This window comes from Athene cunicularia (genome assembly GCF_003259725.1).
Source record: "Athene cunicularia isolate RWA chromosome 1 unlocalized genomic scaffold, athCun1 chr1_part2, whole genome shotgun sequence".
NCBI classification, from domain to species: domain Eukaryota; kingdom Metazoa; phylum Chordata; class Aves; order Strigiformes; family Strigidae; genus Athene; species Athene cunicularia.
The window spans coordinates 25286496-25299309 of record NW_020799092.1 but is presented as its reverse complement, the minus strand read 5'-3'; positions in this window follow the sequence as shown (position 1 = coordinate 25299309).

Genomic DNA, 12814 nt, shown 5'->3' with positions numbered 1-12814 from the left:
GGTCTTCAGTGGCCTCCCTCAGTGACCAGTGAACCTCTGGAAGGCTTCGTCTCTTCCTAAGGGCTTCTGACCCAGCAGTTCACTTTGGAAATGACTGATGTGTGTGGTTACATTTCTGGGCCACGGGGTGTTTCTTGGTTTCTTAGACGAGTTTTCCGTCATTCGAACACATTTAGCACTCTGTTACATGAGTGTCTTCAAGGGATATTGTCAGCATCGGGTGAGCAATCAACCACAAGACCACTGCTCGTGACTTCTGGCTCTTCACATAACGTGATGAGCTTAAATTATTGCAAGTCACATTCTGCTACCTTTTTTCTTACTGATTTCTCAACCCATATGAAATTTCTCATAGTAAAGCACATACAAACTTGTGTAAAGAGGACAATCTAAGAATCTTCATGAACAGCCAAATTTCGTCACCTTACTGTTAATCCCCCTCCTTCAAACTGAAAATAAATGCGTGGCAAAGAATAGATTCTAGTAACACAAATAGACATAAATTAGATTAGCTTATTTCGCTCCTGATTTTTTTGTATTACAGGTTGGCAGAGAGAGAACTTTAGATGACACGGCCCATGACATGCAGGCATAAACTGATTTATATTCTTGTCTCAAATTCATTGGCATTGGCCTACAAGGCTTAAAGAAACAAGAGTGATATTTGCTCCGAGTTAAGTCAATGAGACTTTGTTTTGTGCAACTGCATTTTTTTTTTTTTATGCTGCAGTTTAGCAATAAACTGATTTTCCAAGCTTACATTTTTTTTCCTCAAATCACTTTAATGACTTCATGAGTAAGGGTGGAGGGAGTGGTGGGGGTGATTTAATTTAATACAGACTTGTGTTCTGTTTGGCTTTTATCAGATTCACTTTGAAACGGTACAGATGAAATATCTCACAATATCTGGGTTTTCTTTCATGAATCATGTTTTACATTCACATAAAAATGGATCTTGTACCAAGTAGTTCATGTTTATGTGCGCTGTAAAATTAACTGTGTAGTCACTCTACACATAAATAAAGTGTGTGCCGATGATACAAATTAAAAACAAATCCCAAATACTTCAGGTCTCATCTTAATATTTCTTTTTGGCATGCCTAACCATGAAAGCTTTTCTAAACATGTTAGATTTGTTATATGTCTGGTTACAGTTCTGATTTCTCTGTGGAAGCCTTGCTATCTGAATGGGTGGAGAAGGCAGATTAGGCTGCAGGTCTCTTTGGCCCCTCCGGACCAGATTTGGGGAGGCAGAGGTGCCGTGCCCTGCCTGGGTCTGCCTCTTGATCCTCAGAGATGCACCGTGCACCTGCCCTCTTCGCAGCTGACCAAAGGTATCCCCCAGCCCTAACTCTTGGGAGCAGGGGAAGGAACAACAGCTCCATCACTCAGAGTCACTGGTCCTGTGGCTGTATGTACCCTGAAAGAGTACAGCAGTAGCTGAGCAGTGCTGAGCAACGGTTGTAGGAGCCCACCCGGGAGCTGGGTGGTCTTTTGTGGGGAGGCCGCCCCTCGATTCCTGGGTTCAGTTTTGGGCCCCTCACCCCAAAAAGGCCATTGAATGACTCGAGCGTGGCCAGAGAAGGGCAACGGAGCTGGGGCAGGGTCTGGAGCACAGGTCTGCTGGGGAGCGGCTGGGGGAACTGGGGGGGTTCAGTCTGGAGAAGAGGAGGCTGAGGGGAGACCTCCTGGCCCTCGGCAACTCCCTGCCAGGAGGGGGCAGAGAGGGGGGATGAGTCTCTGGAGCCAAGGAGCCAGCGCCAGGCCCCGAGGGAATGGCCTCAAGCTGCCCAGGGCAGGGTCAGGCTGGCTCTGAGGAAGGATTTCTGTGCAGAAGGGGCTGTTGGGCGTTGGAATGGGCTGCCCAGGGCCAGGGGGGAGTCCCCGGGATCCCTGGAGGGGTTGAAGAGTCGGGCTGAGCCAGCGCTGAGGGATCTGGGGGAGTTGGGAATGGTCAGGGGAAGGGTCATGGTTGGGCTGGAGGAGCTGCAAGGGCTTTTCCAACTGAGATGATTCTGTGAAGGGTCAGGTAAGTGGGTGTCTGAGCCTTGGCTTCTGCCTGTACCCAACACTTACCCCCACTGTAAACCCCTCCAGGACTGGGCATATTGCCTCCTGCCCTCTGGCTCAATACCTAGGTGAAAGCCAGCCCCTGATATTGCAACTCTATCGCATGCTCTGTGGCCAAAATAAGAACAAGCTGCCCTGGAGTGCCAGGCTGAGAAGAGAGTGTGTGAAAGCTGAAGAGTGGCAAGGGGCAGCTTAGTCTGAACGAGCAGCATGGATACATTATTAGTGTCACTGTGGACAAACACAGAGGGATAGATATGAGAAAAAGTGGTCTCGCCTCACACAGAAAACAATGGTCTAAGTGCTCAGTCCCTTCGCGGAGGAACACAGTCAGGGGCTGTAATACAGGAAACCACCTCGGGGATCAGCAGGCATCGAAGACTCATGTCTTTTTAGAGAGAAAATCAGAATTCTGCACTCTGCCCCTCTATAAATCTGTGGTGTGCCCACATCCATGAGCAGTTCTGCTCTTCCTCCCTTGGAAAAGACATGCAGAAATGGAAGGTGTTTGGAGAAGGATTACAAAGGTGATCCAAGGCATAGGATGGCTTGCTTAATTGTTGCTTATATTCTTCAGCCTCTGAGAGGATCGATTGATGACATCTATGATAGAAGCCTATAAACTCATTTTTGTCTTGGAGGAGGTGTTTGTTCACTTGTCTTTTCCAGTAGAAATCAGAGAAGCTGTCAGGGTGACAGTTCAGAAGAACCAAGGGTGAGCAGTTCATCCCATCAGGTGAAACCCTGGGAGTCCTTGCCAGCAAATGTGTTAAGAGTTTACATAGGCTCAAGTGGTGACTGAACAAGTTTACAGAAGGGAAATTCATCAGAATAGGAACATTCATCATAATAAAAACCAGAGTGCCTTGTGAAATTCACGTAGAAGATCTCTGCAACCTTCACCACCCTGCGTCGGGAGGGTAGAGCACTTGCAAGTGTTTAGCCTAAGTGGAATTATGGAAGAAGGCGAATGGCAGTGTTGGCAGTTAGGTATTGAAACAAACGGACAATTATTCCTTTGCATGTTTAGGTGTTTGTTTAACTGGTTCCTTTTAGCATACAACGGACCTTGGTGGTGTGATCTTAGTACCCAAACTTACATGTTGCCAGTGGGATTTCCTCTGATAAGCGCCCTGATTTATCTGAGGTACTGTATTTAAAACCCCAAACCATAAAGAGAGTAAAATATGGCGTGGGAGGTGATCTCTCAGGTCCAAATGGATCATCTTCCCTTAGAAAAGTTTCCTGCTATTAGACATACTCAAGACATTTGGTCAATCTGACTGACTTCAGACCCAAACTGAGTTCAGACTCATCCTGTCCAAGTGAAGGCTTTTCATCTGCCTTGGCAGATCGTGCTGAAAAGAAGGGAAATCTAGTGGCCTTGTAGCAACAGCCTTGTTCCCTCAGTGAATCTTTCCGACCACTCCTTAGCTAGATACCCCTAGCTCCCAAAAGTGGAGATGGAAAAGATCTAACAAGCGAGTTAAATCTTACTGATGTGGGATGTTCAAGAAAATGGCTCCATCAGTTCCACACTGACACCAACGATGGTCCCAATTTCTGCCCATTGCCACCATTTCTCTTTCAAGCTTGCCAAAGGCAGTGTTAAGCGCATGCATCCCTCAAACATACTACTACAGGTCTACTTGCTGTCAGCGGAAATCTCAGCATATGCACAATTGTTTTTCTTGATACAGAATTGAAGGCTTCTTTTGTGGGCTCAGGTGTGGATCACAGCCCATTCTACAGTCGCGGCATGAATCAGCACCAGAAATTTACTTTCCTTCCTTTACGGGTAATCTAACCTATGTGAAAGTGCTGAATACTTATAAATGGAGAATGCCTCTGAGCTTGATCCAACACCCTTAACCCCTGGCAAAATTTTTATTTCGTAACGGGACTCAGAGGAGAAATTACTCTAATATGAGGTACGGAGGTAAATTAAAACAGGGTTGTAATTTGGAGTGGGTGTAAATGGGTGTGACTCTCTCGAAATGGATGAGACCGCCCTCCCTTTCACCAAGTCTGGATTTGCTCCCTTCTCCCTGCCCGCACGTGTGGAGGAGCAGGTGCCCCGCTCAGCTCAGGCTGGGAGCCTGGGTGTGTGTCCTCAGCTGTCAGTCCTGCCCTTACCCTTTCTTTTTACCAAAATGAAAACCAGCCCGGAGGAATTTAAACTTGCTGTTTTTGTTCTGTTAACAAACATGGACTGCAAACCCGTTTTTCTTGCTCTCTTGATGGAGAGGGAAAGACATGACGTGGACAGGGAACTGAAGATGAGGGGCCGTGTCAAATTGATGTTTGTGCCTGTGGAGGTGGGGAAGGGCGGTTGGAAGGGTTAAACAGGCCTGGTTTTGGAAGCAGTAGAGAAAAGGAGCATGCCGGCAAGAATATATTAAAAATAAAACCAAAACATAAAAAACTGGCTGCAAAGACAGACTTGGGCAAAAGCATTTCATGTGAAGAGTCATGCACACATATGGGATAAATTACCAGGAAAGGGCATGGAAACAAAACATCTTAAATGTATATTTAAAAGCAAAAGAGCAAGGGAGAGAAGAAGAGACATGGGTTGTTGCTAAAGAAACACGATGAGAGAGGCGGTGTAGGAGCCAGCAGGAAATGGTAGCAAAATAGCTGCTAGCGAAAGAGCCCGTGGGGCCAAAGACGTTCTTTCTGCTCCTCTTGTTTGTCGAAGACCTCTGTAGGACCTTCCTGCTGGATTTCACGTGGGTGCAGGGCGTACCCACCTGAGGACCGAGGGAAGGAGAAATGAGGTTGGGAAAACGGGAAAGAGAAGCAAAACACCTGGTCCCTCTTTCAGGGAATCCCTGTGGACTGCAGGGCAGGAGGAAGCAGTAAGAGAAAGGGAGTGAGAACTCTGTAAAATACTTCCCTTGGCTGCCACCCGAGAACCATTACGGGAACCTAAGGTACTTCTGGAGTTGTGTGGGGCTAAAACAAACCTTATCTACAACCACAAAAGTTGGAGCTGCGCTGGTTATCTGCACGCGTTGACACGGGGAGCTGTATTCGGGACCGTTCCGGTTCTAATCTGTTCTGCTCCCCGTGTTCCTCCATGCTTCCAGCGAGGTCTTCATGGTGGCTGCAGAAACAGCGCTGAACTTAGTTTGTCCTTGTCTACACTTGCAGCTAATTCACATTCAGCCCCGGTTCAGCCGCTTCTGTTGCTGACACCTGTTGTCAGCAGTCGGTAATTTCTTTTTTTTAGGACAAGCCTACATTGCCCTGGAGCTCAGAAAGGGCCTTAAATTAGACTTAATTCTATTCAGATGTAGTTAGCAGTATTTAATTAGCGCAGTCCTGAAGCAAAAGTCAGTCCATTCCTTGGATCACTGGAGTACATTCTGGATACTTTCCATATTGCTGCAGGAGTCTGACCTTTATTTTTTTTATCTTTAGCCCAAGAAATGTGCTGGGGCTTTTCAAGCACTTTTCAGAGTAGGGGCCACATCTTAATAGACAGATTCCTTTGCAGATGGCTTCCTGCTCGTTTCCAATTGCAAAACTTCACTGAGGCAATTACCATGATTGCAGACATGGGAATGTGACATTAGGAAAGCATTTAATGTATTCTCAGCATCTGTTACAGTACTGCTGCAAATGGAAACCATGGGGAGATGCCAGCACTATGGGTAGGACTCAACTTGCTTAACTTCGACTGACTAAGAAGTTCACATCCAGTCTGAACGACACATATAGGTACTCCCTGTAGACAGAGAACAGACGTGGGCATATCCGGAGGGTGATTCACCTATCCTGAGTCGGTGTCCAAGGGAAGAGGAATGACTTGTCCTCTGATGGTGCTCCATTTTCTGAGGAAGTGAGCTGAGCTGCCTAATACGGGATTGCTAGTCTAAAATTAGATGACTGGAGCCCTGTCCTCCATGACCATTGTGATTTTTACAGACTACTGGAAGCCGCCCCAGAAATGATGAGCCAACAGTCTCATCGCACCTCCATGGACTGTTAGCTGACAAACTATGAGATCTTTTGCTTGCCAGAAGAGTTCAGCTTATTCCCAGAAAGTGATGTGGGAGCTGGCAAGAAGATAGTCTACAGGAATAAGAAGAATCAGCAGTAACAGAGACAAGCCCCAGCCTTCAGATTAAAAGCCTTAGCTGCATAAACCGAGTAGAGAAGGATGCTCTAGGAGCTATTTGCTTTAACTGTTCTGCTTTTTCATTCAGTTTCTTGCCCATTTTCTCCCTTGTTTCTATGGAGATACCTACACCACATGGCTAGAAGATCATCCTCCTTGAATCCATTTTTAAATGGAGGCTTGGACAAGATTATTGAACTGCTGATCTTAGAGTCTGTTAGTTCCCCTCTGGTGAAATATTTTCATTTTGCATGACGTAAATTAAATATGAGAACAAATAAATAGAATTAATAACATGTATATCTTCCTAAAATATATCTAAATTTCAGTCCCTGAACATGAAGCAATCCCCCAAAACAATGAGGAAGCCCCAGGCTGGGTCACCCTAGAGAGCTTGTTGGGTGGGGTGCAGGTGGGACCTGAAATGGGGGTGTTGTATGAGCTCCGTGCTGTGGGAGAGGACTCAGCTGTGATTTGAAAGGATCGATTCCTCCTCATTTCTGGAAAGGAAGAGATTGGGCCCCTTCGTGGCTGTGGGTCTTGAGAGGAAATAAGCATCTATCTTCCCTGCGGCCCAGAGCTGGCTACCAAAATGGCACAGACTCACCTGCCCGAGCTGGGTGTCCTGAACAGGGTGGCTACCGTGGTGTAGCGAGGTTTCACCTCCCTCATCTCCTCCTCCAGTGGGTTTTGAGGTTTGTGCAGAGCTTGGTGTTTGTTCCGTTTGTTCTCTCTAGGAGAGCCTGCAGCAGCCACGGGTGGTGACTATTGCAAGCCTTGAGAGCGGCAGGTTTCAGGCCAGAGCTTTTCATCTCACTCTTTCCTATTAATAACCGACACGGGTCCTTGCTCAGAGCTTCAGCAAACCTCCTCCTTCCACCTCTGCCCACACCATGGAGGGCAGTGGGATTCAGCAACCTCGTAGCTAGCTAAAACATTTGCTTTGGAGCATCTCTCCATGTTGCGTGGAACCATGCAACCGCTCATGTTGCATGATAATACCGGCTTGACCACAGTCTGCAGTGCGGGGACCCATCGAGGCCAGCGGGGGACTAGGAACACTTTCTTCAGCTGGGCCCCTGGGGCCACGTGTGGATGCTACAGTGGCCAAAAGACTCAGTGCCTTCCCCTGCTCTACCATCTATTAACCTGTGGGTCCTGCCAGCACAATTGCTGGTGGGGTTGTGCTTTGAACCAGACCTGGGAGCTACACCAAGTATTAAAAAAAACCCCTCTCTATCCCTTCTTTATTGTGACTTTAACCTGGGGCACTTTGGTGACCTAGCTCAAACCACGGCTTGCCAAACAGCAGCTACTTCACCGAGGGGGAAGGTGAAATCAGGGTGAAAAATGTGTGGCTGGAAATGGTGATGGTGAAGAAAATACAACATTGAAGCAGATCCTAAGAATGTTGCATTTTTTTAAAAACAGCTCAGGCCTATCTTTTCAGTCGTTAGCCTGAAGCTTGAACTAATGTGATTTGTTTCAAATCAGTTGTTAGGGGAAAAACTCCCTGCTTCTTGGAATTTGAGGTACCTTTGAGTATTCTAAATATTCCAAGTACTTCAAGTACTTTTGAGCCTGTTGGTATGTTGGTCAGCGGGAGTTGGGCCCCTACCAACACTCTGGTGGGGCACTGCCGTAGAAATCATCCTGCTCGCCTTCCCTCTTCTCCAAACCCTCACTCCCCTTCGCCATCACATGCATTAGCACACGTGTATGGCTGGGAAATAGTCCGGGGGCTATTCCTGAGTTTACTATCTTCTTTCCTTCCTTAGGAAAGACCACTTTTTGGCTTCCATTTCCCTCTTCCTCAATTGTGAAAGTGCAGCTGTTTACAGCAGAGCTGCAAAATCATCTGGATTATTCCCTGCCTCACAATCTTTTTTTTTTTCTTTTTTCTTTTCTTACTTTTTGGTTTCATTCTAAAGACCTTGCTTAAAGTTGAGGTGGGAGCCCTGGTCAAGGGTGGCAAAGGGTGAAAACCTCTTAAATCACCTTTTTTTGACATTGTAATGAAGTTGTGAAGGGGATGGTGCAGCAAATTGTAATGTTTAACCATGCCCTGCCAGGGCTGGAGCCAGGAGCTCAGCTGTGGGTTGCCAGGATTTTGGGGCTGGAGACCATCCCTTTGCAGCCCCCCTGAAACTGAGGAGCTGTGCGTGCCCGTCTTCAGACCACACCGTGCCATCCGCTTCTCCTCCAGGTTTCTGGGGAGCTCTGGCAGGCTGTGGGGCACCCTGACTTGCAACAACTCGCTTATGCAATATAGGCTGTATCTGCTTGCTGCTGCCAGATTGTGGAAATCTGCAAATAATTGCGAAGTCTGACAGTTTAATTGGATTGTGGTGTATTTGCACAGATGGGTGAAGTCTTCCAGGCCAGTATTTTCCAGAGTGACTTAGCAGTCTCTCAGCTTTAAGGTGCCCAGTATGAGACACCTTAAAAGCGATGGGTTTCCGCAGATTTTTTTAATAGAGGCACCCTCAAACTGATGTAATCCAAATTATCCATCACCCAGAAACCCATTGCCCCAGAGACCCTGAGATGGGGGATCTTTCATAGTAGCTTGATGTAAGCCAAACTAAATTCATAAAAATAATAAAAGACATCTTAACACATCATTTGTTCAGCAGAAAAATCCAGTGTGAATGTGTATGTGTGCAGGCATTTATATGGAAAGTGTAATGAATAAACAAATATTTGTGCATTTTAGGGAAGGAGGAAAAGAAAGATTTTATTTCATGTGAGAGTTGGCTGTTGTTGTTATTGTTGTTTTTGTTTTTTTTTTTAATAAGGTACAAAATGTTACTGTGGAACAGTGTCCCTGTGTGCTCTGGCCCTTTTCCAGGCCCAGAGCTAAGTACTTACTGGGGAAAAGAAAGCATCGTACTTGACTTTCTGAAGTATAGGCTGTTATCGCCTGTTAGAAGCTGAAAGGGAAAAGAATCAAATTACTTATTAATTAAATACAAACTCTGTAAAATTGTTCAGAAATAACCAGCCCCCGGGGCCCAAGCTACAGATGGCCAATATTTGAATGTACAAAAGAAAAACAGTTTATTAGCATTATCATCAGCTTTTTCTACCAATAATTTGCAGGGAGGCAAGAAAGCTGTAGTGGATACTGCTGTTCTCACTGAAAGATTCCACTAAATCACCCTTGCAAAAATAAACAGTTTGTAAGAAGAAATAAATGGCTATTGTAAAATGTTGTTAGGAGCATCCACAGACCTAAAATCAATTCAATCAAGACAGTTTTCACAGGCAGAAAAATTAGCTGGCTTTGTCAGGTCTTCCCAAATGCCTCTGCCAGTCTTACGTTCAGAGCTGAAGTCAACCAACCCTTCACTTGTGTAGCCAAAGTGGACCTCAGTCCCCAGGGTGACCATTTCTCACTCTTTTGCTGTGTCATTTAGCTTGTTGTCTTAAAGCTCGTGGTCCTGAAGCCATGCTACTGCTAGGGAGTCTTGAACCTTTCCAGTAAAATGAGTTCCTGGTACCTGTGGATAAGGAGGAAGTCTCAAAAAGCAGAAGACATTAAAAAAGAAGCCCGACACTTATTCTTTTGGAAACCTCAGCATCAGTCAAATCCTGAAGCGACCTCGTGCCCTCAGAGCCATGCACTCATTAGAGCCCAACCTCCACCTTGCCACCAGGCACCCTGAGAAGACTTACTGCCAACCATCTTCTAGAGCATTAGAGACAGGTTTTCAAAGCTATTTAGACACCTGGATGCCTTTGAGGAGTTGGCCCCGAGTTCTCAGCAGGCTTAATTTGGCGGGGTGGGTGGCTGACTAGCCTCTTTTGATTGCTGAGTGCTGAGGGTTGGGGTTTTTTGTTTCTAACTCTGAGGCTGAGAAAACCAACCAGAGCAGTGTTAAGGCAACCAGAAGGAAGGATCTAGCAAGGTCTAATAGTTTCCTCTGAATCCTTGTGAGGAGCATGTTAGAAAGGGCTCCCCATTGGCCTGAGAAGCTTTGGCTGTTCCCTGGTTCTTAAGGCTCTCTTGAAATAACAAGCTACTGTAGGCTCATATAAGTGTCCACCCACCCACAAGGCCAGATGAGGGGTTGGATTAATTTTTGGTAGCTGGGGTTGTTTTGGAGGGGCAGAGGAGTTCTGAGAGGTTGCATGTGGCTTGAAAGTACTAGAGACCACTAGGAATAGAAGAACTTGGTTTAGGACCTCGTTGTAGAGATCTGAAGAGCAGTTACTGAGTCAGACCATAGTTTTTGCTGCTTCTGTGGTCTCCCACCTGTCTGTTGCAGATTTGGGGTGGGGTGGGGAAACAGCCGAAAAGGAGAATTGCCTGGGCCCCTCATAGTATCAGCTGTGTTTTGTCGTTATCACTCAAGTAAGCTATTAAATATAAACTACAGTATTTGCTATGCCTGTCCTTTGCAAACCTTTCCAGTGAAATTTGTCCTCAAAAAGCCTTTCAGACTAGAGATAACAAGGTGGCAAATCCTCTAAAGGGATGCTTTCAGGTGCTTGTCTTTGAATAGATGTCCCAGTTTAGCTGCTGGCAGCCAGAACAAAGGGAGTAACCAAGCAGCTAGTTCGAGTCAAAACTCACAGCAGATTAGGCCTCTGCTCCGAGAAATGTTTAACTCCTTGTGAAGGAAACCCAGAACACATGCTGGTAAATACAAGGGCTCTCTTTTTCCGTCTTTCTCATAAGCAACTGAAACCATGGCCCCGGTGCGTTTTGCAATAGATTGGCTACAGTGAAATAATTTTTGCTTTTTGGCTTGCCAGCTTACTCTACTATTTTAGGCACGGCTGGTTTGGATCAGCCCTGAACAGGGTTAGGTTAATTGGGCTCAGCAGGCTCTTGCCCTGGCAGGACGAGCACTGGTGGGGATGGATGGTGGTAGAGCACTTCTGGGGAGGAGCAAGGAATTGTACCTTTGGCGACTGGCAGCTCGGCTGCAAATTCTTAGAGAAAAGTGGGGATCCTTTTGAACCTGGTATGCAGGTTGCTTAGGACAAGATCAACTTAGAGTTCTTAAGTGGGTTTTCTGGTTTTGTTTTGGGTTTTTTGGGGGTTGGTTTTCGGGTTGTTTTTTTGTTTTTTTTTCCTAAGAGGTATCCCCCAAAAGACTGTGTTTGGTTCCATTGTGAGGTCACCAGGATGACAAGATTTCTCTTGTCTTGGAGTGCCTGTCACGTACCTCATAACGATTTTCTTCTTGCCAGAGGTTTGCAGAATCCACTTTCAATTTTTCTCTTAATGACACCATGTCACCGTAGGTTAATACCCTGGCTTTTGCGTTCTGGAGCTGTACAGTTAATTCCCTTTCTGGGTTGATTAACATGAACAAGATGTGGTAAGCTCACAACCTAATGGGTACTGTTATATTTGTAATTACTCTGGCACCTAGAGCCCTGGACTGAGCTTGAAGGCCCACTGTACCCCATACGGTACAAACAGAGCATTTCCAACCACTGAAAGTCTAAACAGATTAGGAAAAGGGTGAGGGGAGAAACATAGGTGCCAAGAGTTGCAGCAACGTGCATAACATGACCCAGGGAAGCCAGAACCAGAACTCAGATCTCAAGCTCTGATAGTAATCAGTTACTTAATGCCATCATTTTGCTATGTGAGATGGGTCATCTCCCTTAAAGGGTTTAGAAAGTAGCCAGACCAGTTCCTCTGTTTATATAAGGAAGATGTTTGTAGACCTCTTGATCCTAAGGCAATTAATATAGCCCATTGGGGGGGGGGGGAAAAAAAAAAAAAAAAAAAAAAAAAAAAAAAAGCTGGGCTAGATTCTCATGTAAATGGCACCCAGAATGCCTAAAATTCTTACAGATGCAGATGTTCCTGTGTCGGGTTATTTTTTTGGTGAGCGGCCTCTTTGTGGTCAGTCGTAAGCATCACATTTACATAGTTCTGTAGTTCTGAAAAAGCCTATTGCATAAAGTTGGGATCCTACCAAATGAAAACAAAACACAGCACTTAAGGAAAAAGACCAAGCTCTTCCAACAGTGTTCAGTAACTGAGTTAGAGGTTAGTGCTGCATTCTGGAAAAAAAAAAAAAAACCAAAAACCCAGGCACCATATGATTTCATGCGTTAAAAACTTTAAACATTTCAGAGGAACATAACGTATGACATAGGGTGTTTTTATTTAATGAATGGCTTTAAGAAATGGGGCTAGTGTCCCTTCTCACAGATGAACGCCTTGTGCCAAGAGCGTTGCTGTACAATGTGTCATCACTTGGGAACCTAAAGAATTGTACTTGAGAAAACATTGCTACAAAATATCATCCCCTTCCCAGAAAGGTTCACTTCAGGCTTTGTAGAAAAACAGAACAACTCATTTCCACTGAATATAATTCATCTGTTGAGAAACTTTCTTAAAGGTGTAGGTCGCGGAGCAAGTGGCTGGAAAGCTGTTTAATCTCGTAGTAACAATAATAGTTCATCATTATTACTACGTAGTTCTTGCACTGCACTTTCTGTACTCAGCGGACTTTGCAAACACAAAGCAGTTAATCCTCACCGTACCCGGGGGAGGAGGTAAAGTGGTTTTTTTTTTTTTAGGCTCGATGGGGTCTGTGCAGAGGTGTGCTCCTGGTGCTGGAGCTCCCTGAAGTGTTTCACCTGAGT